We start from the raw sequence: 13,563 nt of genomic DNA on the forward strand, positions 1-13,563 counted from the left end.
AGCTCCTGGTACAAGATCTATATGAAATTCAACGGATCGATGTGGGGGTAATCCCGGTAATTCTTTCAGAAATACATCGGGAAATTCTTTTGCAATGGGAACATCATTGATGCTCTTTTCTTCAGTTTGTACTTTCTCGACGTGTGCTAGAACAGCATAGCAACCTTTTCTTATTAGTTTTTGTGCCTTCAAATTACTAATAAGATGTAGCTTCGTGTTGCCCTTTTCTCCGTACACCATTAAGGGTTTTCCTTTTTCTCGTATAATGCGAATTGCATTTTTGTAACAAACGATCTCTGCTTTCACTTCTTTCAACCAGTCCACACCGATTATCACATCAAAACTCCCTAACTCTACTGGTATCAAATCAATCTTAAATGTTTCGCTAACCAGTTTAATTTCTCGATTCCGACATATATTATCTGCTGAAATTAATTTACCATTTGCTAATTCGAGTAAAAATTTACTATCCAAAGGCGTCAATGGACAACTTAATTTAGCACAAAAATCTCTACTCATATAGCTTCTATCCGCACCCGAATCAAATAAAACGTAAGCAGATTTATTGTCAATAAGAAACGTACCCGTAACAAGCTCCGGGTCTTCTTGTGCCTCTGCCGCATTAATATTGAAAACTCTTCCGCGGCCTTGTCCATTCGTGTTCTCCGGGTTCGGGCAATTTCTAATAATGTGGCCCGGTTTTCCACATTTATAACAAACTACATTGGCATAACTTGCTCCGACACTACTTGCTCCGCCATTACTCGTTCCGACACCATTTTTTCCTTTCGTTCTATTAACCCCTGGTCCGTAGACCTCACACTTCGTCGCGCTATGACCATTTCTTTTACACTTGTTGCAAAATTTGGTGCAGAACCCCGAGTGATACTTTTCACACCTTTGGCATAGCTACTTCTGATTGTTGTTGTTGTTGTTGCAGTTATTATTGTTGTTGGGATGATTGTTGTAGTTGTTGTTGTTGTTGTTGTTGTTGTTGTTGTTGTTGTTGTTGTTGTTGTTGTTGTTGTTGGGCCGTTTGTTGTAGTTGCGATTGATGTTGCGATTGTTGGGATAATTGTTGCGATTATTGTTGTAATTGCTGTTGTTGTTGTATTGGTGATTCTTATCACCGTTTTCCTCCCACTTTCTTTTGACTTGCTTCACATTGGCCTCTTCAGCAGTCTGTTCTTTAATTCTTTCTTCAATCTGGTTCACTAGTTTGTGAGCCATTCTACATGCCTGTTGTATGGAGGCAGGCTCGTGTGAACTTATATCTTCTTGGATTCTTTCCGGTAATCCTTTCACAAACGCGTCGATCTTCTCTTCCTCATCTTCGAATGCTCCCGGACACAATAGGCACAATTCTGTGAATCATCTTTCGTACGTGGTAGTATCAAATCCTTGGGTTTGTAACCCTTTAAGTTCTGTCTTGAGCTTATTGACCTCGGTTCTGGGACGGTACTTCTCGTTCATCAAGTGCTTGAATGCTGACCACGGTAGTGCGTACGCATCGTCTTGTCCCACTTGCTCTAGATAGGTATTCCACCATGTTAACGCAGAACCTGTGAAGGTATGCGTAGCGTACTTTACTTTGTCCTCTTCAGTACACTTACTTATGGCAAACACCGATTCGACCTTCTCGGTCCACCGTTTCAATCCGATCGGTCCTTCGGTTCCATCAAATTCCAAAGGTTTGCAGGCAGTAAATTCTTTGTAGGTGCATCCTACACGATTTCCTGTACTGCTAGATCCAAGGTTATTGTTGGTATGTAGCGCAGCCTGTACTGCGGCTATGTTTGAAGCTAGAAAAGTACGGAATTCCTCTTCATTCATATTCACGGTGTGTCGAGTAGTCGGTGCCATTTCCTTCAAAATAGTCAAATGGAACAAGTTAATCATACAGAATATTAAGAGTAGTTAATAGTATTTCGTAGCATAATATGAACTCATTTATAAAAGCTTTTTCTTCATATTAGCGTTTTATAAGTTTAAATTCGGGTAGTACCTACCCGTTAAGTTCATACTTAGTAGCTAATATACAATTCAACTACTACAATTCTATATGAAAAACTGATTATAATAATATTTCGCGTTCAAACTTTTATACAATATTTTACAAACTTACAATACCGCTTATTTTACATAAAGCATGAAATATAGCACACAATAACTTTGATACAAGATAGTTGTGAAGATAATTCTAGCTAGTACACAAGTCGTTCAGCAAAGGCAATAAAGACACGTAATTCATACGTCCAGAAACAAGTCATGCATTCTGGTTTTACTAGGACTACTTCCCATCCTTGGTCTTGTGGAACATAACCGTTATGGCCGTTGATAAGACAGCGTGTTGTAACGTCGTCAAAGGGACGAGGGTTACGTAATGTCCAACAGTCCCGTAACAATCTAAAAACCTCATTTCTTACCCCAATTACCTACTCCGTCACTTGTGGGAACGTTTTGTTTAATAGTTGTAGGCCGATGTTCTTGTTCTCACTTTGGTGAGAACCGAACATTACTAATCCGTAAGCATAACATGCTTCTTTATGTTGCATGTTAGCCGCTTTTTCTAAATCACGAAGTCCAATATTCGGATATACTGAGTCAAAATAATTTCTTAACCCATTGCGTAAAATAGCATTTGGGTTCCCCGCAATATATGCGTCAAAGTAAACACATCGTAACTTATGGATTTCCCAATGTGATATCCCCCATCTTTCGAACGAAAGCCTTTTATAAATCAAGGCATTCTTGGAACGTTCTTCGAATGTCTTACAAACTGATCTCGCCTTAAATAGTTGTGCCGAAGAATTCTGACCGACTCTAGACAAGATTTCATCAATCATGTCTCCGGGTAGGTCTCTTAAAATATTGGGTTGTCTATCCATTTTGTGTTTTTATACTGTAAAATAGACAAGAGTTAGATTCATAAAAAAAATACTTATTAATACAAGCAATTTTTACATATATCATAAAGCATAAGCACACTATATTACTTATATTACACCACACGAATACAACTATCTTATTTCGACTCGCTTGTTTCTTCTTCTTCGGTTTTGGTTCGTTTTGCCAAGTTTCTAGGGATATATGATGTTCCCCTAATACGAGCCGTCGTTATCCACATTGGTTTAGAAAAACCTGGTGGTTTAGAGGTTCCTTGGTCATTGTTACAACTTAAGGACTTCGGGGGTTGACGATACATATAAAGTTCATCGGGGTTGGAATTAGATTTCTCTATTTTTATGCCCTTTCCCTTATTATTTTCTTTTGCCTTTTTAAATTCAGTTGGGGTAATTTCTATAACATCATCGGAATTCTCGTCGGAATCCGATTCATCGGAGAATTGGTAATCCTCCCAATATTTTGCTTCCTTGGCGGAAACACCATTGACCATAATTAACCTTGGTCGGTTGGTTGAGGATTTTCTTTTACTTAACCGTTTTATTATTTCCCCCACCGGTTCTATTTCTTCATCCGGTTCCGATTCTTCTTCCGGTTTCGATTCTTCTTCCGGTTCTGACTCTTCTTCCGGTTCCTCTTCGGGAACTTGTGAATCAGTCCACGAATCATTCCAATTTACATTTGACTCTTCATTATTATTAGGTGAGTCAATAGGACTTGTTCTAGAAGTAGACATCTATCACATAATATCAAACGCGTTAAGAGATTAATATATCACATAATATTCACATGTTAAAAATATATAGTTTCCAACAAAATTTGTTAAGCAATTATTTTTCAAGTAAACACGGTCGAAGTCCAGACTCACTAATGCATCCTAACAAACTCGATAAGACACACTAATGCAAAATTCTGGTTCTCTAAGACCAACGCTCGGATACCAACTGAAATGTCCCGTTCTTATTGATTAAAAACGTTCCATATTAATTGATTTCGTTGCGAGGTTTTGACCTCTATATGAGACGTTTTTCAAAGACTGCATTCATTTTTAAAACAAACCATAACCTTTATTTCATCAATAAAGGTTTAAAAAGCTTTACGTAGATTATCAAATAATGATAATCTAAAATATCCTGTTTACACACGACCATTACATAATGGTTTACAATACAAATATGTTACAACAAAATAAGTTTCTTGAATGCAGTTTTTACACAATATCATACAAGCATGGACTCCAAATCTCGTCCTTATTTAAGTATGCGACAGCGGAAGCTCTTAATAATCACCTGAGAATAAACATGCTTAAAACGTCAACAAAAATGTTGGTGAGTTATAGGTTTAACCTATATATATCAAATCATAATAATAGACCACAAGATTTCATATTTCAATACACATCCCATACATAGAGATAAAAATCATTCATATGGTGAACACCTGGTAACCGACATTAACAAGATGCATATATATAAGAATATCCCCATCATTCCGGGACACCCTTCGGATATGATATAAATTTCGAAGTACTAAAGCATCCGGTACTTTGGATGGGGTTTGTTAGGCCCAATAGATCTATCTTTAGGATTCGCGTTAATTAGGGTGTCTGTTCCCTAATTCTTAGATTACCGGACTTAATAAAAAGGGGCATATTCAATTTCGATAATTCAACCATAGAATGTAGTTTCACGTACTTGTGTCTATTTTGTAAATCATTTATAAAACCTGCATGTATTCTCATCCCAAAAATATTAGATTTTAAAAGTGGGACTATAACTCACTTTCACAGATTTTTTTACTTCGTCGGGAAGTAAGACTTGGCCACTGTTGATTCACGAACCTATAACAATATATACATATATATTAAAGTATGTTCAAAATATATTTACAACACTTTTAATATATTTTGATGTTTTAAGTTTATTAAGTCAGCTGTCCTCGTTAATAATCTACAACTAGTTGTCCACAGTTAGATGTACAGAAATAAATCGATAAATATTATCTTGAATCAATCCACGACCCAGTGTATACGTATCTTAGTATTGATCACAACTCAAACTATACATATTTTGGAATCAACCTCAACCCTGTATAGCTAACTCCAACATTCACATATAGAGTGTCTATGGTTGTTCCGAAATATATATAGATGTGTCGACATGATAGGTCGAAACATTGTATACGTGTCTATGGTATCTCAAGATTACATAATATACAATACAAGTTGATTAAGTTATGGTTGGAATAGATTTGTTACCAATTTTCACGTAGCTAAAATGAGAAAAATTATCCAATCTTGTTTTACCCATAACTTCTTCATTTTAAATTCGTTTTGAGTAAATCAAATTGCTATGGTTTCATATTGAACTCTATTTTATGAATCTAAACAGAAAAGTATAGGTTTATAGTCGGAAAAATAAGTTACAAGTCGTTTTTGTAAAGGTAGTCATTTCAGTCGAAAGAACGACGTCTAGATGACCATTTTAGAAAACATACTTCCACTTTGAGTTTAACCATAATTTTTGGATATAGTTTCATGTTCATAATAAAAATCATTTTCTCAGAATAACAACTTTTAAATCAAAGTTTATCATAGTTTTTAATTAACTAACCCAAAACAGCCCGCGGTGTTACTACGACGGCGTAAATCCGGTTTTACGGTGTTTTTCGTGTTTCCAGGTTTTAAATCATTAAGTTAGCATATCATATAGATATAGAACATGTGTTTAGTTAATTTTAAAAGTCAAGTTAGAAGGATTAACTTTTGTTTGCGAACAAGTTTAGAATTAACTAAACTATGTTCTAGTGATTACGAGTTTAAACCTTCGAATAAGATAGTTTTATATATATGAATCGAATTATGTTATGAACATCATTACTACCTCAAGTTTAGTAGGTAAACCTACTGGAAGTGACAAGAAATGATCTAGCTTCAAAGGATCTTGGATGGCTTGAAAGTTCTTGAAGTAGGATCATGACACAAAAACAAGTTCAAGTAAGATTTTTACTCGAATTAAGATAGTTTATAGTTAGAGAAATTGAATCAAAGTTTGAATATGAATATTACCTTGAATAATAAAGATAACCTACTGTATATAACAAAGGTTTCTTGATCTTAGATGATTACTTGGAATGGATTAGAAAGCTTGGAAGTAAATTAGTAAACTTGAAGGGATTTTTGAAGTGTTCTTGAAGTGTTCTTCCTATGATGATTATAGCTTGATTCTTGAACTGATTTTTGATGAAGATGATGATTAACTACTGGAAAAATACGTTCATAATAGTGTGTGTGTGTGTTGAGAGAGAATTAGAAAGAGAATTGAAAGTGAAATGGAGTGAATGATGAGTGGTAATTGGTGAGTGGTGAGTGGGGTTAAAAGGAGTTCTAGTTAGTTGACTAGCTCATGGTAGAAGTTAAAATTGATTAGTCATACATGACATAATCAAGAGTGGAATCCCATGCTAGTTCCTATTGGTATATACCTATAGTAAGTACGTTTTGAAGCTGTGTATAATACGGGTAAGAATACGACTCGAATTCTTGATGAAAGAAAAGAAAGGGAAAGTAACTGTAACCATTTTTGTTAAGTATGAGTGTTTTGATATATGTCTTGAAGTCTTCCAAAAGTATTTTAATATATCTAAATACACTACATGTATATACATTTTAACTGAGTCGTTAAGTCATCGTTAGTCGTTACATGTAAGTGTTGTTATGAAACCTTTAAGTTAACGATCTCAATTAATGTTGTTAACCCATTGTTTATTATATCTAATGAGATGTTAAATTATTATATTATCATGATATTATGATATATTAATATATCTTAATATGATATATATACATTTAAATGTCGTTACAACGATAATCGTTACATATATGTCTCGTTTCGAAATCCTTAAGTTAGTAGTCTTGTTTATATGTATATAACTCATTGTTAATATACTTATGGAGATACTTACTTATCATAATCTCATGTTAACCATATGTATATCCATATATATATCGTCATGTCGTTTTTACAAGTTTTTACGTTCGTGAATCGCCGGTCAACTTGGGTGGTCAATTGTCTATATGAAACATATTTCAATTAATCAAGCCTTAACAAGTTTGATTACTTAACATGTTGGAAACATTTAATCATGTAAATATCAATCTCAATTAATATATATAAACATGGAAAAGTTCGGGTCACTACAATAGACTCGCACCCAGCGAGATGAAAGAACTGCAAAGCCAACTGCAAGAACTATTAGAACGTGGTTTCATTCGACCAAGCACATCACCATGGGGAGCTCCTGTTTTGTTTGTCAAAAAGAAGGATGGTACATTTAGGTTGTGTATTGACTACAGAGAGTTGAACAAACTTACCATCAAAAACCGTTTTCCACTGCCGAGAATTGACGACTTATTTGATCAACTACAAGGCTCGTCGGTTTATTCGAAGATCGATTTACGTTCTGGATATCATCAAATGCGAGTAAAGGATGATGATATTCCAAAAACTGCTTTTAGGACACGTTATGGTCATTACGAGTTTATGGTTATGCCGTTTGGATTGACTAACGCACCAGCTGTGTTCATGGACCTTATGAACCGAGTGTGTGGGCCATATCTTGACAAGTTTGTCATTGTTTTTATCGATGACATACTTATTTACTCAAAGAATGATCAAGAGCATGAAGAACATTTGAGAAAAGTGCTAGAAGTATTGAGGAAAGAAAAACTGTACGCTAAGTTTTCAAAGTGTGCATTTTGGTTGGAAGAAGTTCAATTCCTCGGTCACATAGTGAACAAAGAAGGTATCCAGGTGGACCCGGCAAAGATCGAAACCGTTGAAAAGTGGGAAACCCCAAAAACTCCGAAGCATATACGTCAATTTTTAGGATTGGCTGGTTACTACAGAAGATTCATCCAAGATTTCTCCAAAATAGCAAAACCCTTGACTGCATTAATGCATAAAGAGAAGAAATTTGAATAGAAGGATGAACAAGAGAAGGCGTTTCAATTATTGAAGAAAAAGCTAACTACGGCACCTATATTGTCATTGCCTGAAGGGAATGATGATTTTGTGATTTATTGTGACGCATCAAAGCATGGTCTCGGTTGTGTATTAATGCAACGGACGAACGTGATTGCTTATGCGTCTAGACAATTGAAGATTCACGAGCAAAATTATACGACGCATGATTTGGAATTAGGCGCGGTTGTTTTTGCATTAAATACTTGGAGGCACTACTTATATGGGGTCAAAAGTATTATATATACCGACCACAAAAGTCTTCAACACATATTTAATCAGAAACAACTGAATATGAGGCAGCGTAGGTGGATTGAATTGTTGAATGATTACGACTTTGAGATTCGTTACCACCCGAGGAAGGCAAATGTGATAGCCGACGCCTTGAGTAAAAAGGACAGAGAACCCATTCGAGTAAAATCTATGAATATAATGATTCACAATAACCTTACTATTCAAATAAAGGAGGCGCAACAAGGAGTTTTAAAAGAGGGAAATTTAAAGAATGAAATACCCAAAGGATCAGAGAAGCATCTTAATATTCGGGAAGATGGAACCCGGTATAGGGCTGAAAATATTTGGGTACCAAAATTTGGAGATATGAGAGAAATGGTACTTAGAGAAGCTCATAAAACCAGATACTCAATACATCCTGGAACGGGGAAGATGTAAAAGGATCTCAAGAAACATTTTTGGTGGCCGGGTATGAAAGCCGATGTTGCTAAATACGTAGGAGAATGTTTGACGTGTTCTAAGGTCAAAGCTGAGCATCAGAAACCATCAGGTCTACTTCAACAACCCGAAATCCCGGAATGGAAATGGGAAAATATTACCATGGATTTCATCACTAAATTGCCAAGGACTGCAAGTGGTTTTGATACTATTTGGGTAATAGTTGATCATCTCACCAAATCAGCACACTTCCTGCCAATAAGAGAAGATGACAAGATGGAGAAGTTAGCACGACTGTATTTGAAGGAAGTCGTCTCCAGACATGGAATACTAATCTCTATTATCTCTGATAGGGATGGCAGATTTATTTCAAGATTCTGGCAGACATTACAGCAAGCATTAGGAACTCGTCTAGACATGAGTACTGCCTATCATCCACAAACTGATGGACAGAGCAAAAGGACGATACAAACGCTTGAAGACATGCTACGAGCATGTGTTATTGATTTCGGAAACAGTTGGGATCGACATCTACCGTTAGCAGAATTTTCCTACAACAACAGCTACCATTCAAGCATTGAGATGGTGCTGTTTGAAGCACTTTATGGTAGAAAGTGCAGGTCTCCGATTTGTTGGAGTGAAGTGAGGGATAGACAGATTACGGGTCCGGAGATAATACAAGAAACTACCGAGAAAATCATCCAAATTCAACAAAGATTGAAAACCGCCCAGAGTCGACAAAAGAGCTACGCGGACAGTAAAAGAAAAGATATAGAGTTTGAAATTAGAGAAATGGTCATGCTTAAGGTTTCACCTTGGAAAGGCGTTGTTCGATTTGGTAAACGGGGGAAACTAAATCCAAGGTACATTGGACCATTCAAGATTATAGATCGTGTCGGACCAGTAGCTTACCAACTGGAGCTACCTCAACAACTCATGGCTGTACATAACACTTTCCACGTCTCAAATTTGAAGAAATGTTTTGCTAAAGAAGATCTCACTATTCCGTTGGACGAAATCCAAATCAATGAAAAACTTCAATTCATTGAAGAACCCGTCGAAATAATGGATCGTGAGGTTAAGAGACTTAAACAAAACAAGATACCGATTGTTAAGGTTCGATGGAATGCTCGTAGAGGACCCGAGTTCACCTGGGAGCGTGAAGATCAGATGAAGAAGAAATACCCACATTTATTTCCAGAAGATACGTCAACACCTCCAACTGCTTAAAATTTCGGGACGAAATTTATTTAACGGGTAGGTACTGTAGTGACCCGAACTTTTCCATGTTTATATATATATTAAATGAAATTGTTATTTACATGATTAAGTGTTTCCAACATGTTAAGCAATCAAACTTGTTAAGACTTGAATAATTGAAATAGATTTCATATAGACAATTGACCACCCAAGTTGACCGGTGATTCACGAACGTTAAAACTTGTAAAAACTATACGATGACATATATATGGTTATATATATATTTCACATGATTTTATTATAAGTATGTATCTCATTAGGTATTTTAACAATGAGTTATATACATAAAAATGAGACTATTAATTTAAGAAACTCGAAAACGATATATATAACGATTATCGTTATAACAATGTCTTACTAGGTACATATGAATCATATTAAGATATTGATACACTTGGTTAATTATGTTAAATGATAAGTAAATATATTATTAAGTGTATTAACAATAAAATACATATGTAAAAATAAGACTACTAACTTAATGATTTCGAAACGAGACATATATGTAACGATTATCGTTGTAACGGCATTTAACTGTATATATATCATACTAAGGTATATTATATATCATAATATTATGATAATATAACAATTTAACATCTCATTTGTTATAATAAACAATGGGTTAACAACATTCAACAAGATCGTTAACCTAAAGGTTTCAAAACAACATTTACATGTAACGACTAACGATGACTTAACGACTCAGTTAAAATGTATATACATGTAGTGTTTTAATATGTATTCATACACTTTTGAAAGACTTCAAGACACTTATCAAAATACTTCTACTTAACAAAAATGCTTACAATTACATCCTCGTTCAGTTTCATCAACAATTCTACTCGTATGCACCCGTATTCGTACTCGTACAATACACAGCTTTTAGATGTGTGTACTATTGGTATATACACTCCAATGATCAGCTCTTAGCAGCCCATGTGAGTCACCTAACACATGTGGGAACCATCATTTGGCAACTAGCATGAAATATCTCATAAAATTACAAAAATATGAGTAATCATTCATGACTTATTTACATGAAAACAAAATTACATATCCTTTATATCTAATCCATACACCAACGACCAAAAACACCTATAAACACTTTCATTCTTCAATTTTCTTCATCTAATTGATCTCTCTCAAGTTCTATCTTCAAGTTCTAAGTGTTCTTCATAAATTCCAAAAGTTCTAGTTTCATAAAATTAAGAATACTTCCAAGATTGCAAGTTTACTTCCAAGTTTTCTAAATCCATTCCAAGTAATCATCCAAGATCAAGAAACCTTTGTTAATTACAGTAGGTTATCTTTCTAATACAGGGTAATAATCATATTCAAACTTTAATTCAATTTCTATAACTATAACAATCTTATTTCGAGTGGAAATCTTACTTGAAATTGTTTTCGTGTCATGATTCTGCTTCAAGAACTTTCAAGCCATCCAAGGATTCTTTGAAGCTAGATCTATTTTTCTCATTTCCAGTAGGTTTATCCAAGGAACTTGAGGTAGTAATGATGTTCATAACATCATTCAATTCATACATATAAAGCTATCTTATTCGAAGGTTTAAACTTGTAATCACTAGAACATAGTTTAGTTAATTCTAAACTTGTTCGCAAATAAAAGTTAATCCTTCTAACTTGACTTTTAAAATCAACTAAATACATTTTCTATATCTATATGATATACTAACTTAATGATTTAAAACCTGGAAACACGAAAAACACCGTAAAACCGGATTTAAGCCGTCGTAGTAACACCGCGGGCTGTTTTGGGTTAGTTAATTAAAAACTATGATAAACTTTGATTTAAAAGTTGTTATTCTGGAAAAATGATTTTTATTATGAACATGAAACTATATCCAAAAATTATGGTTAAACTCAAAGTGGAAGTATGTTTTCTAAAATGGTCATCTAGACGTCGTTCTTTCGACTGAAATGACTACCTTTACAAAAACGACTTGTAACTTATTTTTCCGACTATAAACCTATACATTTTCTGTTTATATTCATAAAATAGAGTTCAATATGAAACCATAGCAATTTGATTCACTCAAAACGGATTTAAAATGAAGAAGTTATGGGTAAAACAAGATTGGATAATTTTTCTCATTTTAGCTACGTGAAAATTGGTAACAAATCTATTCCAACCATAACTTAATCAACTTGTATTGTATATTATGTAATCTTGAGATACCATAGACACGTATACAATGTTTCGACCTATCATGTCGACACATCTATATATATTTCGGAACAACCATAGACACTCTATATGTGAATGTTGGAGTTAGCTATACAGGGTTGAGGTTGATTCCAAAATATATATAGTTTGAGTTTTGATCAATACTGAGATACGTATACACTGGGTCGTAGATTGATTCAAGATAATATTTATCGATTTATTTCTGTACATCTAACTGTGGACAACTAGTTGTAGGTTACTAACGAGGACAGCTGACTTAATAAACTTAAAACATCAAAATATATTAAAAGTGTTGTAAATATATTTTGAACATACTTTGATATATATGTATATATTGTTATAGGTTCGTGAATCAACCAGTGGCCAAGTCTTACTTCCCGACGAAGTAAAAATATGTGAAAGTGAGTTATAGTCCCACTTTTAAAATCTAATATTTTTTTGGGATGAGAATACATGCAGGTTTTATAAATGATTTACAAAATAGACACAAGTACGTGAAACTACATTCTATGGTTGAATTATCAAAATCGAATATGCCCCTTTTTATTAAGTCTGGTAATCTAAGAATTAGGGAACAGACACCCTAATTGACGCGAATCCTAAAGATAGATCTATCGGGCTCAACAAGCCCCATCCAAAGTACCGGATGCTTTAGTACTTCGAAATTTATATCATGTCCGAAGGAGGATCCCGGAATGATGGGGATATTCTTATATATGCATTTTGTTAATGTCGGTTACCAGGTGTTCACCATATGAATGATTTTTATCTCTATGTATGGGATGTGTATTGAAATATGAAATCTTGTGGTCTATTGTTACGATTTGATATATATAGGTTAAACCTATAACTCACCAATATTTTTGTTGATGTTTTAAGCATGTTTATTCTCAGGTGATTATTAAGAGCTTTCGTTGTCGCATACTTAAATAAGGACGAGATTTGGAGTCCATGCTAGTATGATATTGTGTAAAAACTGCATTCAAGAAACTTATTTTGTTGTAACATATTTGTATTGTAAACCATTATGTAATGGTCGTGTGTAAATAGGATATTTTAGATTATCATTATTTGATAATCTACGTAAAGCTTTTTAAACCTTTATTGATGAAATAAAGGTTATGGTTTGTTTTAAAATGAATGCAGTCTTTGAAAAACGTCTCATATAGAGGTCAAAACCTCGCAACGAAATCAATTAATATGGAACGTTTTTAATCAATAAGAACGGGACATTTCATTTATAGTCAAAAATACAGCTTAGGTGTCAAATAAGAGAAGATAGTCATATCCGTCGTAAGAACGACATCTTGATGACCTTTTTTGAAAAAACATACTTTCACTTTGAGTTTAACCATGGATTTTGGATATATTTCATATCCATATAAAATAAGATTTCTCACCAAAGGAAATCTTTTAATTCAAAGTTTAAGATAGGTTTTTAAAATTAAACCCAAAACAGCCCCCGTTCGACTAAGACGGCGTATATTCGATTTTAAG

This window comes from Rutidosis leptorrhynchoides, chromosome 8, assembly GCF_046630445.1.
Source record: "Rutidosis leptorrhynchoides isolate AG116_Rl617_1_P2 chromosome 8, CSIRO_AGI_Rlap_v1, whole genome shotgun sequence".
Classification (NCBI taxonomy): Eukaryota; Viridiplantae; Streptophyta; class Magnoliopsida; order Asterales; family Asteraceae; genus Rutidosis; species Rutidosis leptorrhynchoides.